Below are 15,694 nucleotides of genomic sequence, written 5' to 3'. Positions count from 1 at the left end.
TCATAATTAGATTTACGGAATTTTTTTTAAAAAGAATTTATTTTTGAAAATTTTGAAGACTACGTAAAAGGATTAAGGAAGGTCAGAAACACAAGTAAACAATCGCTCACCTACATTCACACACACACACACACACACACACATATATATATATATATATATAAAGTTGAAATTTTAAATAAATTTAAGATTATTATCCCAAATATATACAAAACAAATAATCCATAAATTTATTTAACCACTTTTTTTATATAAATTAAAAAATAATGATGAATCGGATTATGCAATTAACATTCATCATTGAGCCGAATCCTCATAGGAAGTCACGTTTTGTTTTTAAATAAACTGATAATGAATGATAGATCTAATGATGCCGATATAATCAAATAAATAACATTTTGTAAGTAAACATCTTTTTAACTTTTATAACTACAAGATTATCTTGTAATTTAGTGTAATTACCTTTTTTTATTTATCTTATAATTTACTTTCATCAAAATCTTCACATCAAATCTATTATTAAACATTTTTATGGATCTATAAAAATTATATATACTTATGTACAGGTTATAATCAGTTTTAATAAAATTTTTAACCAGTAATACATTTTTTGGGTGTTGTTTTCCATATTTACTTTTATTAAATCAATTATATTTGCTTGTCATAAATAAAAAATGTATATTGATATCGTTCTTAAAAGGTTTTATTTGCAAATTTATTTTCGTTTTATTTTATATGATAATCGCAAATAAAAAGATAAGTTAAACAATTTTAGAATTAGAGGTTAAGTAGTAGGTAAATGAGATACGGCACGGTACCCCGGATGTGTATATGCGTGTTTTAAAATTTATAAGACTTACCTTACAGAAAACGCTTTTAAAATTTAAATGAGGTCCTTTTTGAACCGGTCCGGGAAGTATATTGATATGCACAACGTAAAATACACTGACTGTATCTAATTGTACGTGGTACTTCACGCGCCTCTACTGGTGATGTTTGTCAGCACGGCAGATCCGTCCGTCTGCTTTTGCCGCTGAGAGGTGCTGTGTATGGCGGGTAAAAACATACGGGTCTAGCCTCAAACTATGCCCCATAAAATGTATGATCAATACCTCTTCAGACTTTCATGAGAGCACACCCAAGACAGCCTGACGTCAGTGCAGCAGCAGCTCTGCCGGTAATACAGATTCAATTCACCTACCGTCATCTCACTCAATACATTAGTCAAATTAAACACTTTTACGTATAAATTTAACGCGCGACTGTTGATCAGTCGACTACAGAAAATCTTTAAATTATTTAATTTTTACATCAAATATAAGTTATCCAAGCAAATTTTAATATTTAAGGAATTAATACGAGCATTCAATTGACTTTGCAAAATATGACTGTGTTTACGTCAAGCCCATCTTTATTTAAAATATTATTTTGTTTATTAAGTGTTACCCTGTTTCTTAAAACGTATGTAACATCTCTTAAAACAAACTTTGTTTTTCGCGAATTTCCTTACAAGGAAAGTAGCAAAAATGTAAGTTAAATTTTAATTTCATTGAAAATGACACATTTACTGTCGTCTATACATACATGTAAACGTTTGTACTGTATTGAACGTACCTAATATTTAATTCAACGGAACATTTTTTTTTTTTTGAAAATAATAGATGCAGTAGAGAAGAAATATTTAAATTAAAGTGTAATTTTATATTGCATCTGGTGTTTATTAAATGTTGTGACATTTTTTTATTATTAAATTATCTGCTGTACGTGAATATTATCAGCTAACCTAAACTTTAGTATAAAATCTGACGTTTATTGTGCATTAAAAATTAACCACGTGATTGATTATAATACATATCTTTTTATTTTTAATATTTAAAATTAGATTATTTCCATTCTATAATTACACGTTGTTAATAGAAAAAAATAAAATAATGGTTTTATAAAATTAAAAACTGTAAATAGTGTTAACAGTTCAATTATTTTCAATTTTAATGCCTTTTCAGAAGTTCATAATTATATGATTTTATTTGTGCACTGATATTTTAACTGTACCATGTTATAGTTGAGTGTAGTTAATAAAATTAAACATTCACATTTTATCATTAACCTTTCGGTTGTTCAAAATATATATATATATATATATATATATATATAGATGTTTGGTTAGCTGCATTATCAAACAGTACATCTATATTGTGTACATGTATAAATAAATATATTGGGTGTAATTCATTAATCACTATTAAGGAATAATGTTTGTACCAATATAAAAAATAACAATTACAACTTTCTTTTTAAATAACCAAAAATATGCTTTCATAAAGCCTTTTCGAAATAATGATCCAGTCCCATCTTCATCATTAATGCAGAACAGTATTGTTAGTGTTATCTATTGAAAAAACACAAAAATGTATCATTAAAATGTGCATGCAGTATTAATGTGTTTGTATAAATGGCTTGTTTCTAAGATGCAATTTATAAAGATTGATTCCAATGTTAAATTTAGTGGCTTTCTTTGTTGTTTCCTCAGTTAACATGTATCATATCATTTGACACATATCTGGGCTAATAGTATTTAGTGTAATTTCTGTAGTTTAATCTGTAAAGTTCTGTTTTGTATTGTTTATTAATATGGGATTTTTTTCTATTTTGCAAGAACTATACTGACTTTATTGAAAATGTTGGCAACTTTATAAAAATTGTTTTTTTTTTATGTATATTAACATTGTTCAATTTTGTCATTTGGTGTGTTTTCAAATTTCTTTACTCTTTGTCTTATTTAACTTGCTGATAAGCACTTGTCACATAAATGGCAACATTTTTTATCATTGAATACCCATCCATTATTCACTTTGTCATAAGATATTTTTTATTTGTGAGTTTTCCAGAAGAGTTATTATTTATTACCATTTAGCAGCTTCAGGTTAATACCCAATTCTAATTCTAGCCACTCCCGAGGGATGAAATTTTTAATGTATGAAAAGTAACAAGCCTGACATGTATCAAACCTAAAACTGTGCAGAAGAAAGACAATGATGTTACAATAAAAGTTGGTGAAATATATATGACCTTATGAATCATGCTATTATTTTTATCGGTGAAGATGTATTTTTATTTTAATTGTATTTGTTTTTATTAGCCTTTTTTACAAATCTTTATCTAGAATCAAAATTAGTTATTTTTTATTGCTTATGTACTTGGTAATATTTTTGTATAGTGGTTCAAATGAAATACTAAATACATTAAAAATTACATTGTAATTGAACAATGCAATCTGCAAACACTGCTCACAATGAAACTGGGTCAAATTTACCTGTCATAAGCCTGATTTCCTTGAGGAAAGTAATTTCCGAAATTTTATTAATACAGCATTTAAAAATACACAATTAATTGTAAAATAAAAAATAGATATGATTAAAGTTCAAATTAGTTATTTAAAACATAATCACGTGAAAAAAATGTTAGTTAAAACATGAAAATACTACATATAAATAACTAAAAAAATGATTGTAACTGAAAAGACATAAATGAAAATTATTTGAGTCCATTTATGTACACATCAGGATGCAGAAAACTCAGCATTTTTTTTTTTTTTTATTAATTTATATTATATTATTTTATTTATTCATTGATATGTAAAATTGTTTCTATAAAAAAAAAAATTGATTGAATCTAAATAAATTGATGGGAAAATTTTTTAAGCGGTTCAGTAATTTATTAAAAATGACAATGGGAGTAATAAGCCCAAAGTAAGCTGAAGTAGTGTATTCAGGTTACATAAAAACAGTTGTATTGTCTGGTTTAATAGAGGGAGATTTTTTTAATTATTTTTTTTAAGAATAAGTGTATTCTTTTTAGCAAAGATGGTGCACATTCATCAATATAAAAACAAGGATAAGTTAACACTTTTAATTTTCTAATTGTCTTTTACATACTTCTTCTTCTTCTTCTTTTACATACTTTTTCGTACTTCCTATACCAAACAACAATTTGACAGCATATTTTTGTATCTTTTTGAAATGTAATTATACATTTTGGGTGAGCTGCAAGAGATTATATACTTCAAATAGGAATATAGAGGAATGACAAGGTTTCATTTATCCACAGATTCTTCATGCATTACCAGTTGATGACTGTATTACCAGATGGTATAGTTACCAGAAAAAAATGTGTATTATTATAAATTATAACAGTGACTGAATAACAGTCATTAATATTAATCAATTAGTGTTAGTCATATTAATGAATGGTTGGGCTCTCTTTAAGAGGTAACTCATAAAGATTTTCTCGGCAAATACTAGATAGCGCTGTGATTGCATAAAAAAACCAGATATATCAGTCGTCGTAAATCCACAAATGAAAACACAATGCATAGAGTAGTTTATTGAAACAAAATCAAACACACAAGTTTGACATAATTTTAGAACTCAGTATAACTTAGAGCCACCCTAAGTATTTGTTCATGATATGATAAATTTTAAGAAACTGGCAGTGTTGAACATAAGAAGGGTGCAGGCAAACCCAGAATATCAGATGAAAAAATGGAGATCATTCATCATTTTTTGTTCACAGCCCTGAGAAGTCAACTCAGTTGACTTCAGTTCAGTGCAGCTCACAAATTAAATCTTCCACGATCTACATTTCACAATGTTTTAAAGAAAATTACATCCTTATAAATTGCAAATATTGCAGCAAATTACATCACAATATCACACTGCTAGAAAGAGATTTGCCATAGAAATGATTGAAAGAATTGAAAATAATGATTGTTACCTTAAAAGAGTTGTTGTCAGATGCGGCTACATTTCACGTGTCTGGAAAAGTGAAGTCAGAACGTTCAAATATGAGGATCAGAGAACCCATATGTTACACTTGACCATATTATGCCCAAAAATTAGAGTTTAGTGCGGACTGCTTCACGATTGTGTGACTGGACCTTTTCGCTTTGCAGAAATAGCAGTTAAAGCGATTATCCATTTGGACTAATTAAAAGGATTTGTTTAACCTCGGCTTGAAGAGTTACAACCCAAAATCAGATACCAACAAGATGGAGCACCGCCTCATCGCGGTTTATTAGTGTGCAAATCCCTCAGCAACACATTCCCAAATTGCTGGATTGAACGTGATGGACCAGTTGCTTGGCCACCTCCATCACCAGATATAACTTCATGTGATTTTTTTCTTATGGGGTTTATCAAGGATAATGTATACAAAACTCGTGTAGTGAATATTGATGATCTTAAGGAAAGGATTGTTAATGCATTTTAATTCATAGATGTGGATTTGTTGCATTGAACATGACATAAAATTGATTACCGGTTTGATATTTTGTGAATTACTAATGGTGCACTCATTGAATGTCTTTGATTACAGGTAAAAAAGAAACCTTTCAGTTTCTAAATTTATACTACCTGTTTTTGTATCTTGATAAATAAATTATTTACTTAATATCAAATTTGTTCAGATAATTCTCAGACATCCAGTATATAAGGAAAACTTTAGCTTCAGTGAAAGCACTTTTTTCATTCAGTTTTATATAATTTTGGTCACATTGACTTGGTTTCATGGGCACTCACCAGATTAAATACATCACTCGGCAAAAAAACACATTTGTGTATAAAGAAAAACATAACCGTATTGATTTATTTTTATTTTGAGACTACACTGCTTTGCAATGGAATATAATCTCTATTATAGTTCAGTAGTCTTTTTTATTGTCTCGGATATAAACTATTCTTAGATATTTATATCAATTTAACCTCACTGACCAAAGAAACATTAGAAACAGGCATACAATTAAAATAAGAATATGTTTAAGTTAATTTTTTCAGTGTCCTCCAACATCACAGCTGTAAATAGCTATGATCAGCTTTGGGGCTAAATCCATTTGCGCAAACAGTGGAAAATTAATCGCTTATAAGATAACCAGTATTATATTACTGTTAATATTAATAGTGTTGTTCTTGTCAAAATTTTGAAGATTAGTAATATATTTTAATATTTTTGTATACAGATAATTTTGGCACAGGGTAATTTTTGGGTGATCCCATTATTAATTTTGTTGAGATAGCTTAAGTAAAAGGTTTTTAAACAAAATATTTATATGTGTTTTTAAAGTTAAAAACATTTTTATCATTTTCATTGGATTTTTACAGAATAATATCATTCTGGCATGATGTCATTCTAAAGTATAAAGTTAGTTTTAAAGTATGAATATTCAGGCAAATTAGTTGGAAAACATAATACATATTATTCCAAACAGCCCTTAGCTCACACTTGACAGTCTCTTTACATTGTTTTGTTTCCACTCTTATTTCAAACAATTCACAGGCTTCTTGTATTTGTATTTCTTTTTTCATGCAGGCAATGCATTATAGGCCTGGCCAAGTATTTTACATAAAAGTAAAACTAATTTATTTTTTTATAAATAATAAAATTAACTTCTAAAAAATCCTAAAAAGTATTTTTTTTATTTCTTTTTTAAATTTTAACTTTTTTAATCTGCACCAAATAAGTTTTAATAAGTTGTTAATTATGGTTTTAATTTGTCATCAGTTTTTAAAATTTTTAATTTAAATTATTAAGAAGGTATTTTTCTACACAGGTTTTTTTTTATTTTAATTTATCTTTATATAAAGGTTATTTTTTAAACTTACTTGAATATATCAAACATACAGTTCTTTAATACAACTTAAGTGGCTGCTTTCGGATAAATAAACACATTATGACCAATTGTGTATTATCGTAAACAATGGATAAATATATTGTAAACCTTGGACTGATAAAGTATATTCAGATCAGTAAGTTCAACCAAAGTGAATAATTTTCATATAACAGAAAGTCATCAGTGTGCGCTTTCCTGTATTTTACTGTACAATAGTATGAGACGTCAGCATGATGAAAGTGCATCTGCTAATTAAAAGCAATTTCATACTGGATACAATCAAATCATAGCTATTTCCTTAAGATCTGAGAGATCTCATTTTAGTTCAAATTGTCAGTTACACTTTCTCTGTATGAATAAAGCCCTTACAGTATAATAATATAAATTACACAATAAACTCCTCCTCACTGTTGAAATTTGTGTTGTGCAAATTTTCAAATAGTATTTCAAGTTACTCTGTTAAAGAGAGATAATTAACAATTCAAATTAATTCTCAACAATAATTAACTCTTATTATTGCAAAAGTTTGATTTTTATTATTTTTACTTTTATTCTAATTATATAAAAATGAAATAAATTTTTTTATGTTAGTTATTCAAATAGTTAAGTGTGTATAAAAGTATTTCATACAATATGTATCTGTATAATAATGTAGTACAGTAATCATTGCTCCTTATGAGATATACATTCCTATTTAGCATAAATAGTTAAACCATTAGTACTGAGATTTTAATATTATGGAAAATAGGAAGTTATTCCTTAATAATAAAATGAAAAAAAATATTTTGGGTACAATATAATTACTCATTACCCGTGTACATTTTATTTAATAAGTTTGCTTTATTTGTAATCAATTGCTTATGTAGCCACAAATACACAACTCCTACATTAGTTAAAACATTTTTACCATTTTTATTTTTTTACTTCCTATTGGTAATAATGATCACTTTACAAACATCTCTACTAAATAAAAATAACAATTTTTATTATTATTATTATTATTAGGCACTATTACTGTAATGACCTAAATCTACATAAATGTTTACTAATTAAATTTATTTCTACTTTTATGTTATCACTACTATGAAACAAACATTTATTTAAGTTTTCACTTAACTGAAAAAGAAATGTTAACATCCATTACTGTATTGTTCATTATCAGATTATCATTATCAGATGAACACTAGTTTGGTTAAGAAAAGAGTACAGCTATCTTTGTCCATTCTCTTTCATAAGTCAATTTTAGAAACCAGCTTAAAAGGAATAAAACCAGTTTATATTTGTAGATGTAGAGAAGGCATTTGGTAATACAGAATGGAAAAAAAAGTTGAATATTTTAAAGAAAATTGGTTTGAAATATAGAAAAAATAAATAAACCACCAGTTTTATGACAAATTATTAGAAAATTAGAAGACATTATGACAGCACTAAAATGAATCTTAAAAAACAAAAGTAATGAGGGTAGTAAATGAAGAATACATGTCTACACAAAGGATGAAAACTTGAGCAAGTAAAACAGTATAGGTGCTTTATGTAGTGTGTTAAAAAAAGTTTACAAATACGAAAATGGAATAAAAACAAAAGAATAATAGCCAAAGAAGCATTTAATTGACAGAAACAGTTACTGCATAGTGAAATGATAAACATTTAATCCAGTGTTACATTAGAATATACTGCTGTGTGGCTGTGAAATGCACTGAGCAAAAGAATTAAAAAAAAGGTTGGAGAAATCTGAAATGCAGGTATGGAGGAGGTTGAACAAACATTGACTAAGTTTATGCGCTGACCTCTGCGGCATAGTGATAGTACCTTAGCCTTTCATCTAGAGTTCCAAGATTTGAATCCTAGTCTGGCATGGCATTTTTCAAATCTTGGAACTTTGTGTCTTTTCGATAGCAACAGAATTAACACTGGATTCACAAACTTTAAGCTTTTTAGGTTAATTAATCACAAAAAAATTTATCAGGTGAAAAATCATTTTCAAGAGGGTGAAAATGAAAAATTGTGAACAAATAAAAGTAAAAGTATAATCAGAAAATCCAAAATACCAAAGCCAACTAAATGCGACATACAAAAAGAGAAGGGATGATTAAACATTACTTAAGGATTATTAGAAGGCACAAAGAATGTGGACACCACAGACTTCCTTGTACACCTATTAAATTATATATACACATTTTTTTTAAATGAAAAGTACATAATATTTTATTTCATTAATAACTTTATTGTATTTTTTCATATTTTTCTTTTTTGTTATTGAATTACTCATTGTAAAATTTTTTTTACAATCATAGATTAATAATTATTATTAATAAATCAATATATTTAAATTAAAAATTAAAAGGAGATGAAATTGATTTGAACTGATATGCCTTCCCTTGTCAGATCCAAATATTTCATTGATTAGAATTTTATTTGGCTATAAATCTGGAATCAATGAAAATAAATACCAGTTATGATACATCGTTGAAAAGCTCTCAATTTACTGCTTTATACCAGATATAATGGGTGAAACATTTCTCAACAACATTATTTTCTCTATAACAATGTAAACATTTAAGTTAGATATTAGACCATAATCACTTCAAAACAACAGATAATAGGAATAAAATTAATCAGTTTTTCTTATATTTTCACAGAAATTGCAACCGTTTGTTTATCTATTGTATGCGAATGACATTTTACATACCAGTAACAAAAATGTTAACATTAAGACACCAGTTGTGCATTGCTATCTGTGCAGAGATTGAATATAAGTACAGTACTTTTTTTAATTTATTTTTTGTACAGTTTTTACAAATTTTAATCTTTGTACAAAAGATTCCTAAAGCACAAATTTTTAACATAAAAACGGAAAGTGGAAGATATAAATCTGTATGAAAAGGAAAGTGCACATGACATGGTGATAGGTTTTGTCATCAGGAAACTCAAATAATATTCTCAAAACCAAACATGATATTTTGAAGAGGTAATCTGAAAATTACTTTTACCTTTTCCAAAATACCAGCCGTAGCAGTTATAGTTTGATATATAAATGGTTATTCAGGTTCATGTTAATAAACTTACTTTCAAATTTTAATAAGCAGGAAAGCTCTAGAAATTGTTATCAAACTAGGTTTTAATGATTTTACTGTATTTGATTTTTTTATTTTAATTTGTTTTTCATTTGATTTAATTTTTGAACTGATTGATTTATTTTATAAACAGATAACAAAATAGACTAAAAAAAAAAATCAATGTTGGACAAACATTTTTACTTTGAATTTTCATCAATAGTAAAGTTCTGTTCTTACAAGTTAGATTACTTATTGTTTCTGTTGCATTAATTGATCTTAATTTCTATACTTTTACTAAATAGTGAACAGTTTGCATTCTCAACCAATGTCTGATTTGGAAAGCTTTACTGAAAATATAGATGTTTTATGTATTTTTTTTAAATTTATTTATTAACTCCTTTTATGTTTTATTTGTCTGATATTTAGTGAAAATGTAGTTTGTTATACATAAGAAACATTACAAGTTTCTTCTTTCTTCTGTGATTTAAGTTGAATGAATTCATTGATTTTAATTGCTTTAATAATACATTTATTATTTTTATGTTTTATTTGTTATAGTGTTTTTACACAACTTATTTTAACCTCTGTTTAAAAAAGAATGAAGAATTTAATGTGAATTTTAGTTCAATTTTGAAGAATCCAGTATAATTTAAAAAAATTCATATTCTTAACTCTTCAGTAATCTTTTACATTTTTATTATTTAAATATTTTGCAGATTTTTTTAATACATTTACAGTACTTTTTTATACCTATTTCTATTATATTTGAATTTAGAAAAATAATAACAGGATTCATACTTTTGAGTAACAATTTTACGATTCAGCTAGTGTGGTTGTAGTTGATTTTCTACATTTATATGTAGTATTTATTTATTTAATATTAGGTTACATAGTAAAAAAGTACATTGACATTGTGTAAACAATACTCTGCAGAGATGTCAAGACATCTTTATGGAGTTCGGTGTACATATACAAAAAGAAAATACAGAAAGTAGAAAAGAAAAACTTAAAACCAAACTTAAAAATACAAAATAATAATAGTAACATTGAATACAGTCTCTTAAGCATTCATCTATGTGATATAGCCTTCATTCAAGTTCAGTCTTCTTATAACTTTTTTTAATATTGTTTTATAATTTCTCAAACTAGATTTTTAATTTGATGAGATAGTTAATTAAAATATTATTATATTATTAATTTTTTTTGTTTATGATTATATGATAAGTTACAGCTCAAATTTAAATAAACAAGGAATAATTATAAAAAAAATTATATCATTGCCTTTTAAAATGTTGCAAATAAATGTTTATGTTGAGCTAGTCATTACATGTACTTCTTTTATATGAGCAGCACGATAAGTAATTACTGATGTAACTTCCTTTTTCCTGTTTAGCTTCTGGGAATTACCATCAGGTATTAGTCAAATGAGGATGATATGTATGCGTGTAAGTGAAGTGTAGTCTTGTACAGTCTCAGGTCGACCATTCCTGAGATGTGTGGTTAATTGAAACCCAACCACCAAAGAACACCAATATCCACGATCTAATATTTAAATCCGTATAAAAGTAATTATCTTTACTAGGACTTGAACGCTGTAACTCTCGACATCCAGATCAGCTGATTTGCAAAGACACATTCACCCCTAAACCAACCCAGTGGGTTAATTACTGATGTAACTTGGTTAAATTAAACCTCCTCTGTAATTTAATGAACCTTGTGAGGTTCTGTAGTAAAAATATTATAAAAAGCTATAAGATAAGCAAACTTGAATGAAGGCTATATCATATAGATGAATGCTTAAGAGATTGTATTCAGATGTTATTATTATTATTATTTGAAGGAAAATGTGTCTGTTAGGTGTCTTAATAACAGTGGTGTATTAGCTGTAGTAACATTACAGTATAACATATACAGATAAAATTATCAAATTAGTAACTAGTTTATCTAGTTGTTCTGTTCAAGCAGTCATATTTGTTGTAGTTTTTACCACTGACAATAATTTTTCAAAGTAGCAACTTTAATTTCCATAATACATTTTTTAAAGTTTATATTACTCTCTGATAAATTTTTCCTTTGTAAATGCTATACCTCACTTGAATTTTAATTTGTAACAGCAGATATGTTTATTACATTTTTTAGAAGGATCCAGTAATGAACGGCTAGTGTCCTTGAATGAGAAATCATGATTCAAAATTTGATTCAAAATTCAAAATTAGTGTGCCATGAGAGAGTTAGTAAATTACTAATTACCAATTTATTTTTTCTAGTTACTAATTAGTAATTAGAAAGTTAGTAGTAGTAGTAGTATCAGTTGTTTTCATTTAATTTCAGTCCGTCAAATTGTCCTTCGCTGGAAGAGATTCCTGATAACACCAGACCCATAACTTTTACTATATGTGAATAAATTTTGACAGATTTGGAAATGCTGTCAGAATCATTTGATGGATATTTTTCTGCTGGATTTCTGAAAGTTTAAAAAAAATTTATATAATTTTGAAAAAAATGTTTGGTTATGAAAAGGTAAAGAAAAATATTGTTGATTTCCAGAAAAATCAAGCTCTTAAAATAAACTTTTAAAACAAGATTGTGATAGACTGAACTTGTGCTTCACTGGCAACATTCTCAAAACTTGTGAAAAAAAATATATTCTCATTACATTTGCTGCATATATTTTTTTAATCTGAACTCAGTTCTCTTTATAGTTAAGACAAAATTTCAAAGTTATTATATTCAGTGTACCTATTTAAAATTTACTTTTCTTTTAACTAAAATTTTTACCAGATATTCTATTGTTAGGTAAGAGGGATTTGTCAGAATTTTTACTGGCCGGACACTTTTTATGGCAGTAATTTACTAGAGGAAATGAAGTATGGATGTTTGTAACATGCGTAAAATACCACTCTTGGCTGTAATCTTCCAGACCAAAGACAGAAACTAAAACTCTGCCGTGGAAATTGCCAAATTTTGTTAGACTTAAAAACTATATTGTACATCTAATCAGAACTCTGTAGAGGTAGATTATAATTTTTTTCAATAACATCAACATGTTAATGGATTAATTAGTGAAATGAAAACAGTTTTGTTTACAACACTTATTAATCCAAACAAGTTCCACATGAGCAGCTTTTATGGTGCATAAAATGTCTAGACCATATTAAATTTCATGCCACCCATTATAAAAGATATACACCCTGTCTTTGACAAACCCCTAAATAAATCAAATGGCATAATATTAGGGAATTGAGGTAGACAGAGAATTGGTCCATCACAGCCAATCCAACGTTGAGGAACTAGTTCATGTAGGTAGTCCCTAACATTTAAACCCAATTTTGGTAGTGCACCCATTATCTTGTTGGAAGTAAACATTGGATTACTGATGTTCAATTTGTGATACTGCATATTCCTGTAACATGAATAGATAATTAGTGGTGGTAACCATTGGCTCAGTGAATAAAAATGGTCCGATCACTTTATAAGCACACCAAACATTAATTTTTGGGCTATCATGTTGTGTTTGTCAAATAGCATGAGGATTCTCGCTACCTAAATCTGAAAAGTATAACAGTTAACATGAACAAAAGCATGGAGGTAGCTGCTCATCAGAGAAGATTACGTTTTCTAAAAACACATTATCGTCGTTCACTTAATCAACAATGTCCACAACAAAATTTTAATAGTGTGGTTTATTGTCATATGCAATTGCGTGCACCAACTGAATTTGAAATGCATAAAGTTTTAGGCGCTTGCATAGAACCTTCATAATTGTTGATTGTGGTATTCCCAGTTCTAAATCACACAATGATTTGATAAACTGGGTTTCTCTGAAAAGTTTCTCTTATTCAATCCACAACTTCCGTAGATGCAGGTCTTTCTTCTTTCTTTCTTTTTCTTTTTAGCCTCCGGTACCACCTTAAGGCATTACTTCAGAGGATGAATGAGGATGATATGTATGAATGTAAATGAAGTGTAGTCTTGTATATTCTCAGATCAACCATTCCTGAGATGTGTGGTTAATTGAAACCCAACCACCAAAAACACTGGTATAAACAATCTAGTATTCAAATCCGTATAAAAGTAACTGCCTTTACTAGGAGGTCTGCCAGTACTTTTGTGTACTATACTTCCTATATCCTTAAACTGCTGATACTGTTTAATAATCGTTATTAGGAGGATCACGGCCATATTCTCAATGATAATATCTACAAACAGTAGTAACAGATCCACATTCAAGAAATCATAGTATACCCATTGCTTTCTTCTGCACAATAGCCATTGCTCCCCTCTGATCTTACATCGTGCTGGTGTATTCATTCAAATTCATCAGTAACTCTAGTAATGTTTTTTGATGAAGAAAAAAAATTTACAATCAATCTCTCCTGATGAAACCATAATTAAATAATATATTAAAATATCACATGAGAGAAGGCCATCCAATGATATGAACCCTCTCGAAAACAAGCAGTAAATGATTATAATTACAGTAAATGTCCATGTTAATAAGTATATAAATATATAGTAACAACCAAGATCCAGTAATTAGTGGGATTCTCCTGAATCCCACTCATTATGTAATAAACAGTATCATCACTGGGTTCTAAAACTTGTTCAATCTATGAATCTCATGAGTCCAACACATTCAATTCGCATGTGATGTTTTTTATCAAACAGAAAATCCTCAAGCACATATGAACACAGGTAGATAAATGAACGAATGAAAAATTAAACGAAGTCATAAATAAAAGGCTGGCAAAATAAGCAAATATAGGTAAATGCAAAGCAAGAATACGACAAATATTAATAACATTAAAATAATAATACTAAATAGGTAGCAACAATGGAAACAAAGAATAGTAACAGAAACAGGTAAATGCACTAGGTACAAAAAGTACCAAAGAAAAAGGAGACATGAAAATAGAGTATCTTCAACGACCATCGATAAGGTCCAGCATTTTCAATCGTCTAATAATTTCATCATCCTGTTATCTAGCAGATTCAAAGCAAGGGGATTTATATGTCTATTTATCCTAATCATGTATTTAGAACTGAAATGATTAACCTCATTCCAAACATGCGGAATCCCTAGATATTCATGTATATCACAATTCCTGACAAACCAAGGCAGTTGGGCCATCCTCAGTATCTTGTTCTGTAACCTTTGGATCACATTAATATTGCTGTCACTAATCGTCCCCCAGAGCCGAATCCCATACATCCATATAATTTTCAAAAAGTTCTTATGTAGAAAGACCACATTACTAAGTTACATAGACACAACTGAGAACCCCTAACCGTTAGCCATCCCAACCCCGTAGGGGGAAGACACTCACCTTGTGACGTTACTGGTCCTGAAACCAACCCCTCCGTTCCGAGCCCTGAGGGGCTTCCTCATCACTTTAGGTCGTCTTTAGACGCTCTAACTGATTACATCTCACAGTCATCAGCCAAGCCTCGTTCGGGATGCCACCGATGTAAATGCCTGGACAGACATTTGCATCCTTAAAATATAAATCAAATTTCGCCTTCACGTAGGCCTCAGACGGACATCTTCACATCCAACCTAACACGATTCGCTCAAACTAACTGACCGAAACCGTAGAAAGGCGAACCCCGCGCCTAGTCCAGATTTGACAGCACCGTTCGTGACTACCCCTATCAGTTTTCTTGGAATTGATCGTAAAATTGAGTATGCGAAAAGGAAGTATCATTCAGGTTGAATATGGAGGGTGGGGGTGGGGGGTGTTCTCAGTGGGTTGGCTGGGGTAAAGTTTTCTGGGTCTATAGTAAGGAATGGATTTGTATTGATTATTATTATAAAAATTATTATTGTTGTTACTATTCCTATAATATCTTTTGTTGTAAAGTAAGGATGGAATGGAATTTTATCAATATTGTTTTTTATACCTAGTGGGTTTGAGGATCCTGATTCGTGTAGAAATATTAAATGTAATATTACTATTATTGATAGGATAAAAGG

General features: G+C 28.6%; 1 protein-coding gene across 1 annotated transcript in view; it reads left to right on the top strand.

The window, feature by feature from the left end:
• The first annotated feature begins 1,398 nt into the window (after positions 1 to 1,398).
• LOC142323021 (uncharacterized) overlaps positions 1,399 to 15,694 on the top strand; it is a 31,061-nt gene continuing 16,765 nt past the window's right edge. Inside the window, exon 1 of the mRNA XM_075362119.1 lies at positions 1,399 to 1,528. The gene's annotated coding sequence lies outside the window, so the exon portion shown is untranslated. The remainder of the gene's footprint in view (positions 1,529 to 15,694) is intronic.

This window comes from Lycorma delicatula, chromosome 4, assembly GCF_047948215.1.
Source record: "Lycorma delicatula isolate Av1 chromosome 4, ASM4794821v1, whole genome shotgun sequence".
Classification (NCBI taxonomy): Eukaryota; Metazoa; Arthropoda; class Insecta; order Hemiptera; family Fulgoridae; genus Lycorma; species Lycorma delicatula.
The sequence above is the reverse complement of the archived record's forward strand: the minus strand, read 5'-3'. Positions and strand labels throughout refer to the sequence as shown.